This window comes from Sciurus carolinensis, chromosome X (genome assembly GCF_902686445.1).
Source record: "Sciurus carolinensis chromosome X, mSciCar1.2, whole genome shotgun sequence".
Lineage (NCBI taxonomy): Eukaryota > Metazoa > Chordata > Mammalia > Rodentia > Sciuridae > Sciurus > Sciurus carolinensis.
The window spans coordinates 112,647,409-112,662,188 of record NC_062232.1 but is presented as its reverse complement, the minus strand read 5'-3'; the positions used below and the strand labels follow the sequence as shown (position 1 = coordinate 112,662,188).

Sequence of the window (14,780 nt, the reverse complement as noted above, 5' to 3'; positions counted from 1 at the left end):
CTAAGTTCATTATAGTGAACTTCCTAGAAAGTTTGCTGATGGAAGTATATAACATTGTTCCAGTATAGCTGTGGGTTAGTTAATTATTTCACTGAGTCATTTGCTTCTGTACTCCTCATGTTCCTCTTGCACATTTTATACAGTTGACATTTTACTACTTGGCCCTCATTTTGGTTCATTTCCTGTCCTTAGTCTTACAGGCTTGCAGTTTTTCTCCATCTTCTACCTCTTCTCCAGATCATTGAGTTTGTAACATGGAGAGGAGTAGGAAAAAAAGAACAGTTTGATAAGGGAAGAAAAGGGGAATCCCATGAAAATAGAAATGAAGTCAGTGGAGTAGAAGAAGGGGATGGATGGGGAGGGAAGGATGGGAAAATAGAGGAACTGCAGAATGAAATTGATCAAATTATGCTCTGTACATCAATGAATACACCACAGTGAATTCCACCCTTATGTGTATCTATAAAGCACCAATTAAAACAATAGTAAATAAATAGGGGGAAGACCAGTAAGTAGAGTAGAGGAAGGGAAGCAGGGGGAGAGTAAGAGGAAGCACTGGAGATTGAAGTGGAGTAAATTATATTCCATGTTAATGTCAAGAGAGTCCCACTATTATGTTTTACCATAATGCACTAATAAAAAGATTAAAAATAAATAACCAACCCCCCCAAAGTAAACAGTTTTAAAGATAGGGTTGAAAAATGACTTTAGGGGTGCTGGGGATTTGTGCATGCTAGGCAAGCACTCTACTCCTGAGCTATACACCTAACCTTGAAAAGCAACTTTCTGATGCATTAAAAAGATCTCCTCATCCATATACAAGTCCTGTGTTTGGAAATACCTGAAGTCAATAACTATTTCCTTTATTATGTATGAAATTTAATTTTGTGCATTATGCATTTTGTGTGTGGGGGTATGTATGGGAATACAGTAGAAACTGTAGGTGGTAGTATTATAAATTTCTGAAGTAAGAATAGGTATTTTTTGTTTTCTGATTTTATGATACTTACTATATCCTGTGCACTTCAAATACATTACCTCATTTATTTCCCATGAAAATCCCATGAAAGTGTGGAGTCATGCCCATAGTGTCACAGCTAGTATGTGGTGGAAGTGGAATTGGAATGGAGATTTGTCCGGCTCCACAGCCCCAGTCTCTTTATATTATATGGCTTCCAGACAAATGATTCTGGGTTTTCTTTCTTCTTGATATTGTAGCATATAAGGACCAGGTATATTTCCCCACTGGTCTCACTGTTTTTATATTTAATTTCTTTATATTCCAAAGTCTATTAAGTCCTTTTTCTATTTATGAAGCCTACTAAGCTTTGATTTGTATTTTGGGATTGGATGAAACCCCCGTCATTTTCTTTCCCCAACACATATGGATTTCTTTGAAGAATCAAACTGTCATTTGAGACTAAGAAGGAAAGGCAGAGTGTGTTAAATTTCTCTCTGTCATGAGGGCATGGTTTTCATTAAAATCTCTGCTTTTCTTGTAGGGAACAACCCTGTGGGCCCCAGCTTATGTTTAATGTGTGTTTTGTGGCCTTGGTCTCCTCCCTGTTCTCAAGGTCCTTTCATGACTGCTTCATGATAACCTAACCAGGTTGTGGCAGTGTCATTGTAGTACCTTAGCCTTTAGCATATGGCTGATATTGCTTACAGAGTTGCTTTCTGTTTGCTCTGATGTTGCCTTGGATCAGCAGAAATGCTTGTGAGGCAAGGCATCAAGCTGAAGATGACAATGTACTAGAACAGTGGTTCTTCAATTTGATCTTGCTTCATAATCCCCTGGAGGAACTTGTCAAAACACAACTCTCTGGGCCCTTTCCCAGATTTTCTGATTCAGCAGATCTGAGCTGGGTCCAAGGAATTCACATTTCTAACAGGCTCCTAGGCAGTGCTGATGCTATTAGTCCAGAGACAACTCTTTGAAAAACATGGCAGCAGGTGATAAAGGGAAATTGGCTTTACCACTTGATATTATCTTTTGCATATTTGTACATCTCTTGAGTCTGGCCACATAGTACTTAATACATATAAATGATGCTTATTTTAGTGTGAATACTTTATGTGATGCTATTATTCCCTGTGCCTATCCCTTTACCAGGGTGCTCCATTGCAGAAAGAGTTGCCTGTGAGAATACTAAATGGCATCTGCCTTGTTCGGCAAGCTCACCCTCTAGAGATTTATTTCTTCCTTTGTCTTATGCCTATGTTTCAGGCAACTGTTTCAGAATCAAACTATTTGGTTTCCCCTGGGTTCAATGAACTGAGAACATGCAGTAGGATTCTTTTTTCACTTACTTATTCTTCTTGGAAAATGAAGCCCCAGAATTCCATTAAAATAAATGATCACAATTCATTTAAAATAAATGATCACAATTTCCACAAATCATCTATATTGCTGTGTTTTTAAAATCTGCATACTTCACTGATGTATAAACAAGAGCATTGGTTAGGGTGCTAAACCAAGACCAGGCGTTTCTTCAGACTTGAGCCACATACACCTTTCTGATGAAACTTGATATAGCATGTCAAATGTGGAGTGTTTTGCTTTTTGTCACTGTTCATTCATGTTGACTTCATTTTCTCACCAAAGATCGACCCAGGGACTTAGAGATAATTTGAGTTTTTGTGATCTTATCACTCCTGATTAATTCTGACAATTCTCACAGTGACTCTTCTTTGTCTTGTTGCAAAAGCAGAGAGAGAAATCACATTGTTATGTGTCTCTGTTTAACCACAACAATAAAAGCAAAATAGAAAACCTCCCACATTCTGCTCTTAATTCCCTGCAGCATAGAGATAATATGTTTTATTCAGTTGCCCTAAATGCCAAATATTCATCCTTAAATCACCTGAAGTTCTTTACTTCAAAACATCAGATTGTGTCTTTGCCACATCTAATCAGGTATTAGAGTATACTCTTTTGTTAGGATAGACTTTTTTTATTGTAAACAAATGGGATACATTTTGTTTCTCTGTTTGTACATGGAGTCGAGGCATACCATTTGTGTAATAATAAATTTACATAGGGTAATGCTGTTTGATTCATTCTGTTATTTTTTTCACTTCCCCCCCACCCCTCCCAACCCCTCTTTTCTCTCTATACATTCCCTCCTTCCTCCATTCTTGCCCCCCTCCCTAACCCTAACCCTAACCCTAACCCTAACCCTAACCCTAACACTAACCCTAACCCCTCCCACCCCCCATTATGTGTCATCATGTGCTTATCAGCGAGATCATTTGTCCTTTGGTTTTTTGAGATTGACTTATCTCACTTAGCATGATATTCTCCAATTTCATCCATTTGCCTGCAAATACCATAATTTTATCATTCTTTATGGCTGAGTAATATTCCATTGTATATATATACCACAGTTTCTTTATCCATTCATCAACTGAAGGACATCTAGGTTGGTTCCACAATCTGGCTATGGTGAATTGAGCATCTATGAACATTGATGTGGCTGCATCACTGTAGTATGCTGATTTTAAGTCCTTTGGGTATAGGCCAAGGAGAGGGATAGCTGAGTCAAATGGTGGAATCTTAGGGTAGTTTTGATTTGCATTTCTCTTATTACTAGAGATGTTGAACATTCTTTCTTATATCTGTTGATTGCTTGTACATCTTCTTCTGTGAAGTGTCTGTTCATTTCCTTAGCCCATTTGTTGATTGGATTATTTGTATTCTTGGTGTAGAGTTTTTTGAGTTCTTTATATATTCTGGAAATTAGCGCTCTATCTGAAGTATGATTGGCAAAGATATTCTCCCACTCTGTAGGCTCTCTCTTCACATTACTGATAGTTTCCTTTGCTGAAAGAAAGCTTTTTAGTTTGAATTTATCCCAGTTGTTGATTCTTGCTTTTATTTCTTGTGCTATGGGAGTCCTGTTAAGGAAGTCTGATCCTAAGCCAACAAGTTGAAGGTTTGGACCTACTTTTTCTTCTATAAGATGAAGGGAGGATAGACTTTTTAAAATGTTATGATACATCACATAAAACTGCTATTTGACTTTTTAAATCAGCAAACATGGCCAACATTAAAGTTTGAAGTAGAAATGTAAAGTGATTCTTTAAGGCACTTAATGATGATGTAACTGACAAAGATGATGATGATGATATTGATGATGATGATGATGCAGTAGGAGGAGGAGGAAGGGGAGGATAAGTACCATTTAATACGGGGCCTGCTATGTGCCATGCACTTTATATGTGATTTTCACCAATTCCTCTCAAGAACCTTAGGAGGGTATATCAAATTAGAACAAATAAAAATTTAAAAAAAGAACCTTAGGAGGTAGGTACTTTTAGGACTATTAAGATTCTCTCTCTCTCTCTCTCTCTCTCTCTCTCTCTCTCTCTCTCTCTCTGTGTGTGTCAACATCTCATATTTTAAATCTTTAACTTGCAGATTATGTGAAACACATAATAAGTACTTAATACATGTCACTTGCAGTAGATCTTAGTCCACATGTTACTTTTACCCATATTTCTTCATAAACTCTTCAGGATTCTTACAGTTTTTACAATTCCTAGAGTATTTTTAAGGTAGGTCAACCAAAGTGGGTACAAGGACTGGGGGTCACTCATCAGTGCTGTGAGGGGTTAGATTACTTGGTTGATTTTAGTTGCTGGCTTCCAGTTTTCAGCACTAATTACTGGCAGACAGATCTATCTCTTTTCATGGACGTTCAGGTAATAGATCTTTGCTTTAAATGTGATCTTCAGTGGTTTGAATGGGTACTCTGCTGGAAAGTTGATTTTGATCCTGAAAGGTTATCAGAAACAATAAACCCTGGCTAATTCAATAAGTGATCTTGATCAACCTGATATTATGGTAGGTTTTCATTCCACATTTGCCTATCATTTCAAGTTCCTTCATCAACCTCCTGCTGGCTGCCATCATGCATCTGGTGGTGCTGCTTTCCCCAGTATCCTTTCTTTATAAATGAAGAAACTGAGTGTTGGAGGGGTTAAGAGACTGCTTGAAGTCATACACATTAGCAAAGCTGGAATTCCAATCTAGGTCTGTTGATTCCAAAGCTTGGGCTCTTTCCAACTGGATCATCATTCTTTTTTTTTTTTTTTTTTTGGCAGAACTATGGTAGATCATCATTCTTGTGTTGTAACTGAGTACAGGGAATTGTGTATCATGAAGCTGAGGAGGAAGAATTCACTGGTGACCACATTCAAAGATAAGCTATCTAACATCTAGCTCTAACCTTGGCCTATAACTTTATACTCCACTGTCCCCAAGTCCTAGATGGCCTCTCTTTCCTTTTATTGCTTTAGTTATTTTCCTAAGTTATTCTGGGAGAAGGAGAATTCTAGGACAGGCCACTCACCTTTATTTTCTTCCCAGTTTGAGATGGGAATGGGAAAGGGAAGGGTGAGCAGTGGACCAGAATTAAACCCTGTAGATTGCCCAGTTTGTGACAATACCACATATTTCTCTTTTTTTTAATTTCCCTTTGATTTGCAAAAACAAATAATATATCAGATAATTTAACAAAATCTAGAACTTAATTGTGTTCTCATATACTCAACATGACTCCAGGGCCAATTTTGACCCAGATGTGCCTGTTTCTGTGTAATCTGGTGAATAAGCGGTCTCTGAAAAAGTGGTAATGAAACTCACCTCTTGGGCACCACTGATACTTTAAAAAGGACCTATTTTAGTGGATACCATATAATATCTAATGGTAATGATTGACCTTTGCATGCAGATAATATAATAAACCTGTTAGATATTTGTAAGTGGAGCAGAAATTTGCTAGGGTACATTACTTTTTTAAAAAACCATATACATAGTTGAACAGAAACAGGAAAGGCAGAGTGGCAAAGGTTTATAACAAGTTTTTTTGGTCAGTTTTTAAACATTATTTTTAAAGTAAGTTGAGATATATGAATAGAACTAGAATTAGGGATCTTGACACAGGTGTGTTTTTGAAATGCTTTATAAGAAAACCAATCTGAAATTAATGAAGGAAAAGGTTGGAGAGGAAAATAAATGGATTCAGTGTTCTGGCTTTGGTGCATTTGAAGTGTCCTTGAGATATCCAGTGGGCTTGTCTGTGAAAAGGTCAGGGCTAGGGAGAGATTTTGGGAATCTTCAGAAGAGAGATGAAATACCTGAGGATGTGATGAAGTAGTACAGATGTTTTAAAACTACTTTAAAATACAGATTCCTTGGTCCTGCATTTGGAAGTTCTGATTCAGCCCAACTGGGATAGAGCCCAGGTTCCCCCCACCCCTTGCTTTTATTTAACAAGCTCCCCAGGCCATTCCGATTTGCAGCCAGGTTAGTTCATTGGCTCATCCATCAACTCAGGACTTGGCTATTGCTTTGTTGCCTCCAAAGGGGATCATAAAATGTGAAAGATTCTTCTCCTGTCCTTTCAAAAGAGGGTAGTTTCCAAAACAAAGCAAGTTTTGAAGATATATTTTAAGGAAATATTTACGAAAACTCCAGAAACAGTGGAGCCATTTCCATTGTAGTCCTGGGTTTAGTTTGTTTGTCTGTTTAAAGAAAAGGAGATCATTTGTTGTGAATTTAACCCAGACATGGAATGAGTAATCTTTGCATATTTTTCAAAGTCACATGAAGAAGAATAATTTTTAAAAAAAATCAGGGTGGATGACTAATTTAATATGTCACATAGAAAATATTTAGCAACTATTAGTGTCTTCTACACTGAAAATATTGTTTTATTTCAAGAAATGGAATGCTAAAAATAGAAAAATCATACCTGGACCTGAAAAAATTTGTCTTTGAATGGTGATGTAAGGCAAATGGCAGTTCTGCTACAAATAACCTGAATATGGTTAGCCTAGGCCATATTTGAGTTCAAATTTTGAATTTTTTCTTTTAAGGGTTATCTTCAGATCTAAATGTGAACGCAGGATGCTCCAGGCTTCCTGAATCACATCTATTTCTCATTTGAAGCAGATGAAGCCATCAAGTATTTTTCCCATTTTACTATGTCTTAGGAAGAGAAAGAACCATTTCTCTTAGGTACATTTAAGGCTCATCCAAGTAGTTGAATTGAAGGATGGAGGGAACAATGGCTATTATAGGCCCCAAAGGGTCAGAATCCTTTGCAATGATTGTGAACTACCCTTGCCTTCTCAGACGCCATCTAAGCCTAGAATAGGACAGTTTTGAACCATGGTAGAAACTTGGAAGTATAAGTTGGTGTAAGTTCCTGGTTATGGAAATAAAACAAATTATATCTATGTTGATTATCAACTTAATCCAGTATTTTGCTTTTGCTCAACCCTACCAGAGTTGTATTTTACTTTTTAAATTTCTTCCATGGTGACCTCGAATCTTTTATACATTTCTAAATCTTCTACTCATTCTCTTCATCTGCTGAACTGTACAGATTTTTCCTAGTGGAACTGGATATAGTCCCTATTCTCTGGGCAGGAATTCTCATTAGATGGGAAACCCAGAAATGTTTCTGAATGATTGTTCACTGGTGTGTAATTTATAGATTGTTTGTACTGGGTAAAATGTTATATTTGGGGGGAAGTTTTCAGAGCAGTTCAATATGTTATCTCTCTCTCTCTCACAGTAGCCTGTGAAATAGAGAGGGTAGGGCAAGGTTTAGTACCACCATTTTATTGACAAGAAACTGAGGCTTGGAATTTTCTCAGTTTAATATCCTTGACATTCAGCCTCCTTGTAGAATCAGGAAGAGGAGGAGTGATGGACAAGAGAATACATGTGTACTGACTTTGAAAGAGTTTTGCAAATCTGCTGGTAGGTAATCATCATCATTGATTTTTCCCATGGGGGAGAATTATTAAGCACAGTCTTGACAACCACACAGTTCATGCAAGACTGCAAGCTGGAGAGTCACAGAGTCATGCACCATATATTAAGTTGTTTTGAATATAGTTCCTTTTCCAAAAATGCTATTAATTTTTAATGTATTGATGAGGGAGGATCTGTGAGTATGTATACTAACTAGAGTTCCTTGACTTTCCACTTAATAATAGAGGATCTTAGCACTTAAAGATGTGCTTTTTATGTGCCATATTTATTATTAGATTACATGATACCATGAAGTATTATGTATGTCCAGACCTTTGACATGTTGTTTATTCATCTGCATGTTCTACTCATATTGACTCCCACATTGTGGAAGGAGTTACAAGGTTTGGGATTTATGAATGTTAGAGTTTATAATAAAGTGTGTTGAAAATGGCCAACAGAGATGTGAAGGTCAGTAAGGGTTTCTTTTTTTTTTCCTTTCCAGGATCATTTTCTGTTTCTCAGTAGCATTCTCACACTATCTTTACACACACACACACACACACACACACACACACACACACAACCTAGATGGTTAATTCATTCATGTGCAATTAAACTTAGAATGCAGACTTCATGGAGACAACACATAAAAAACAAAAGCTTAAGAGACCTATTAGTGAAGTTCATTTGAGTGCCTGAGGTATAAAGAATCTTTACAGCCTTGACAAAATGTATCTAAGTGTTCTTTGTTTAACCAAGATGTGCTAATACATGTTGTGTTGTATTTTAGCATTCTTGACCTTTTAATTAAAATCCCTTGAAATGAAAGTTTCAGGAGATGACATAGATTTAGTTGAAGTTACCAAAGATTGACATTTGTTAAGACTAATGCCAGTTCGGGTGATAGTTTTTAAAAAGCACACTTGCTATTTCTTTCCCTAGAGGGAAGGGAAGAAGTAATTATTCCTGTATGATTTTATAAAATTGTGTTACACTTTATATAGCCTTTCTTGATTCCAAGCAAAAAGATCCACGTATAAACACATTAGCAAGCATATCCTGATGGAAAATAAGATCTGTGAACCTCCATTTATCAAAACAGGGAAGGAAGCAAGCAGCAGTTCCATTGCTTAGAATCTTCTCAATTGAACCTGCTAAAAAGTATAAAATCTATTTTAAAGAACGTGAGCTGGTTAAAGACTAGGATCACCTAATCTAATTTCTGTGATTACTTCAGATGCAGAGATCTTGTTGGTACACATTTCTCTTTGAATAAAATCAAACCTCTTTTGTGAACTTCATTGCTACAATTTTTTTTCTTGTGAAGTGTTCCTTACAAGGAAGTTTCAGAATTCATTGATCAATTCTGCCTTTCCTCCTTGTCCTTGATTACTAGTGCTCAGATCTACTAATTTATTTATTGGGGAGATTCTAGTTTATTCTGTTAGTGGCTTGTGAGTGAATATGTCATATACCAGGAGATGTCAAATGAAAGCAGGGACAGCCATAATCATAACTTAGACTATTCGAAATGGACTACATGTGACTGTCTCATAGTCTCCCTAGCAAAAGAGGAAGATTTTCAATTTGATTTGGTAGTCCTTCTCACATACATTGGTGGTCTTCCATGATGCTCTTTAACTTAGTTGAATTCCAAGCAGACTGCTGAACCTATTTTGTTATCAGACTGGATCCTCCCGCTGTACACAGCTATAATGACTTCCACTAGACAGTCTTTCCAGAATACACTTAGGAACTTTTCTGCTTTTGCCTTTTGAATCTGCAGCCCACTTTATTATTTGCAACCATTTGCATTTGCTTTTTCCTTGTTTCTTCTTTTTAAATGATCACTAAAAGAGACTTCAGAACAAAATGAGCCCAAATGTGCTAGATTGACAGTATTTATCAACTTGCTGCCTTTCTCCTGACACCAAAATAATCTTATTTCAGAATTGTGCATGCAAGAGCGTTACAATACACTTGACAAAATAATTTAGAGTGGGGCTTGGAATTTCTTACTCAAGTCCATAGAAATCTGAATGCCCTGGTTTGTAATCTGTAATATCTAGGCTGGTCTGGAATTTGTAAAATATTGCCTGTTTTCTGTGTTGGAGAAACAGACATTTTTGTAGTACATTCAGTAAAGCTCTTTGACTCTGGGGAATGCTTGGATGGTGGAGGAGGTCAGATGAAGCCAAAGTAGTCTTTGAGTCACAAGACAACATAATTCTTTTTATCTGATCCAAATTATGAATTGGACTATTTGGGTCCTTTTTTCCCCTTCCTTCCTTCCTTTTTCCACTGCCTCAGTCTCCCCAAGATAATCAATCTTTGGCAGTCCAAAGAAAGAAAAGATTAGAGGTACCACAAGTCAAAGAATGTACAAGGTTCATCAGCCATATCTGGAAGGATGCTGATATCCTAGGTGGCTCCCACATAACTCAGAGAGATTTCTCTCCAAAGTCATCAGTGCGCTTTTGCATTGACACACTAACTCATCCTGATGAAAACAGTGGACTCTATCATTCTAGACAGGGGCTAGATAAAAGGCAGGTGGAAGACTCTTCCTTTGCTTCTCTAATCTCAGAGTGTTGATTCTTTAGACTCCAGAGAGGTTACAGCTATTGAAGTTTCCTTCTAAGTACAACATACATTCCCAAACAAGAGGGAAAGTAGTCACGATCTTATGAGATAGGACTCCATTGACTTTGTATGGAGGTGAAGAAAGAGGTAGCAGGAAGAGGAATGACTACATTGAAGCTTTAAGGATCATAAAGAACTGACATAAAAATCAGACAAGGAATGCAAAAAAAATGAGTTTCTGGCACAGAAATAACTGTAGAATATGATGAAATCAGATATAAGTCCTACTCTGTGGTACTCACAACCAGTAGAGTATACTTATTCTGACTTATTTTCTTAGTAATGAAGATGTCTTTATCCTTCTGCCCAGGACCAGCTTCAGGAATGTGAAACCTGTGCAGTCACACAGGACCCTGTGCTCAGAAGGATCCTGTGCTTGCTTTAATGCTCTGCTGTTGCCATCTTGAAGTTCTTTTTTTTAAAAATGTGGTACTGGGGTTGGAACCCAGGGCCTTGAGCATTCTAGGCAGGTGTTCTACCACTAAGCTATGCCCCGACTCACCATCTCGAAATTCTTAATACTTTTTGAGTAAGGGGACCACATTTTCATTTTCCACTAGCACCTGCAAATTATTGGGGGGGGCGGTTTCTCTGCTTGTGTCTCATATCACATTAACAAGTATGGGCCTGAGGCAAAACAAAATATCGCTGCCCTTTCTGTACCCTTTCTTTCTCTGCATGTCACCCCTACTCTATTCCAGTGAGGGATAGAGGAATCATCCTACCCAATTATAGAAGACTTTATATCTTTTTCTTCCAATGACTAATTGTCTTCTAAAAGAGTATAGCAGATAAAATCAATGTGAAAGTCAGCATCCAAATAAGTGCATTTTAAGGTGGATTTTTTAAACAAAGTGTTTATCACAGTTATAGAAACAATAATATTTTAACTGTGCTGTTTACATAGCTCATTCTTACATACTGCTCTATTCACAATCCACTAGCAATCTGATGGTTTATGTATTCTATTCATAAAATGAAAATAAATTAACTAGATGAATGAACCAAACTCTCTAATGTTCACCCCATGACCTATGGTGATCAAATGCCTGTGGTCAATATCTAGCAGTCTTGGTGGTGGCTCTAAGAAGACTCAGCCCTATTTCTTTATGGCCAGCATCAATTAAAATGGAGATTTTAAGTACCAAAGCATACAAGAAGAGAAGTAGTGTCAGGCTGAGGGGTCCTGTTCATAATGTGGGTGCCTACTACTTGGGCCTATCTAAGCCAACATGGCCTGAAGGTGCATCAACCAGGCTCCTCCCTCATGAACACCATCATCATACCATCTGCCCAACTAGGATCTTTTGATTATTTACAGTCTAATTTTTCAAGGATGCAAAACTGATCTGATCTTTATTTTAGCTAGATAAACTTAAAATGAAGTCTAAAATCTTAATGTTACTGAGCTCCAGTTCAATTTAAGATTGTCCTTTTTTCACTTGTGCTAAGGAGCATTATAAAAAGGGATTTCTTGACGTTTTGACAAACTTACTCTACTGAGAAAAAATTTGTCAACTTGAGACTTCAAGAAACTTATTGTAATTTTTCTTCAGAAAGAGGACTTTTTTTCTTAATAGCTTTAGGGAGATTGAAAGAAGACTGAAAGAAATAGAAGAAATTAGATTTAACAATCATTTATGCACTTTAGAAACAAAAAGCTAATAATATACTTGTCCCCAAGTATTTCAGAAAATCCGGGGAAGTGAGATTGGTGATCAGAAAAAATTCCAGGGGCAGGTAATACACAGAAGTTTAGTTTTGTGGCCACAATACCAGATTCAAGCAAGTGCAAATGATAAATATGGCAGAGGTCTACACTTCAATCCCTTCTAGTCTTTGTATATTTTGAACATTGTGGTCTACTTTGTGGAATCAAGACAAATATACAGTTAGTTGTCTGTACATCTTAAGCACATTAGCAATTATTTTGATTCAAATACACTTGGCCCTCCATATTCTCAGATTCCATATCAGCATATTCAACCAATTACACATTGAAAATATTGGGAAAAATAATTGCATCTGTATTGAACACATACAAACTTCAACTACTTAAGTAGCATTTACATTATATTAGGCATATAAGTAAGATAGAGATGATCCAAATATATGGGAGGATGCATGTAGGTTATATACACATACTATACCATTTTATATAAGGAACTTGAGGCATATACAAATTTTGATGTCTGCAGGTTCTTGGAATCAATACCTTCTGCCAAAACCAAGGAACAACTGTAATAAGAGTTTCACTCTAGAACTCAAAGTCAAAGGGGAGTGATAGCACCTAGTCAGAACATTCAATTGTGGCTGAGGCCATCTGACTGTATTTAATCACTTGGATCCTAGGGAGCAGCAGCAAGGCAGTCCACAGGTACCAGAGTTCTGTTCAGGAAACCAAGCTGGGGACTTAGGCAAGACAGAGTGTCAATACAGGGGCAGAATTGCTGAAACTGACTGAGGCATATGAACCACAAGGAATTACCAAGACCCAATTATTGCAACTGGTAAAATGCCAGAGCAGGATCAGAAGCCCAGGGAGACTTGATGCTGAGCACCAGGCTACCTAGGAACTTCTCCATCTCTGGAGATCACCTTGAACCTAGGTAGGGCTGGGTTCCTAGGAAGATTTATAAAGAGGCCTCAAGAAAACAGTAGCAATGAAGTTGAGTTAGCTTCATTGAAAAGACAGAGTTAAAAAGTGTTATAATTTCCAGATGACTAAAAACAAAAGTTATTTCAGACAATTTATAAGTCGTACCACTTAAACTGTTAGCTTGTGTCCTCTAAAATCCTTATTCGAGCAGTGACTTTCCCGAGTAATCAAAACAGTGGATACTAGGGAAAAAACTCATTTTAATAAGCACTGAGCTGATCAATAGGAATAGAAAATGTTCCAGACTTAGCAAAGGCTCCCTTTTAAGTATTTTCTGTTTTGAGTCTCAGATAAGGTATACCCAATTTCTAATTACCATGCTTTAACTTAAAACTATTTGTCTTCTCCCAGCTCACCCCTTTCTTGGTATTACTATAATCCAAGATCTAACTTGTCAGTACTTTTTTCTTCAGGCACATTTTTGGATTTGTTCTACATGATGACAAGTCATTTTTTTAAACTATGGTACTCTTAATTGTATCTGCGTAGGGTTGATTTTGTCCTTATAGTTCAGCATACAGAAATGAAATTTTTTGATAAGTGTTGGAAATGGCCTGTATAGCCTTTAAAGTTTAAAAGAGGAAATCTAAATTGCTGAAATAATCAACCGTGAAAAATCGCTCTAGTCACTGCCCATGAGAACTTTTACTCCATGGAATGTACTGGAGTACATGTACTGTATTAATGATGATTGTTTACTTGGAGACTGTTGCAAGACTGCTAGTCTACTGTTTTCCCTATTGTAGCAGTTCAGGGAAATAGAGTAGTCTTCTAGCACATAATGTGCTTTTCAAAACCCTCAAGATAATTTATATTACCTATAATATCTTAAAAACAGATTTTAAGTTCATAAGTATTTAGATGCATAGACAAGATAGTAAACTTGTTTTACAGTGTTTTTTTCTTTTGAAAGTTTGAATGAAAAATTACACTTCACTGGATAGTTTTCCTGACAATCTATCTTGCCCAACCTAAGCCAGGTTGCTCAGAGTAGAAGGTGGAAATTTTCTCTTCTCTCACCCCACCTTGACCAGGCATTGCAACATGAATTTTGAATTGGGACCATGTGTGACCCTTATCCATTTATTTAATATCTAGTCCTTGCAAAGCATAAGCAGACTCTCACCTTTGTAGTTTTTCATGGCTATGACCACTGTATGTGAATTACCACAAGGAGAGAACATGTTCCCTGACAGGCAGATAAAGGGACATTGTTCCAGAGGAATATAATGGTTTTTAAAATGCTTATTGCTTCTCTTGATTATATCAGTTATTTTCTTGTTGTAATAGCTGTGTGTGTCTTAGCTACTTAGTTTGTAGAAACAGTCCATGACCTGCACATTAGATTCATTTTTTGTTGGTATATCTTAGGGTGAAGCCCTCATTTTATTGATTGTTGATACAGTTTGGGTCTTCAACCGCACCTTTGCTAAATTCCCCTGTATGTATCAGACTGAGGTAAATACTGAGACATGAAGATGAGACAGACACGGCCCCCTATCCTCTGGGGGTTTACAGTCCAGTGGGGAAGACAAATTAATAGACAGATATTTTCAATATGTAGTGAAGTATGTAAAATATGTTGTTGGAGACAACACAAAAACGTCTTCTCTGCCCCCTTCTTTTATTTTTTTTGTAGATGGGCACAATACCTATATTTTATTTATTTATTTATTTATTTTTATGTGGTGCTGAGGATTGAACCCA

The 14,780-nt window shown here is 37.0% G+C and overlaps 1 protein-coding gene and 1 pseudogene across 1 annotated transcript in view; one reads left to right on the top strand and one right to left on the bottom strand.

Moving 5' to 3' along the window:
• The window catches only part of Gpc3 (glypican 3), a 415,144-nt gene that overhangs the window by 159,660 nt on the left and 240,704 nt on the right, over positions 1-14,780 (top strand). The window lies entirely within an intron of this gene.
• LOC124971923 (ubiquitin-conjugating enzyme E2 L3-like) lies at positions 4,490-4,912 on the bottom strand (annotated as a pseudogene).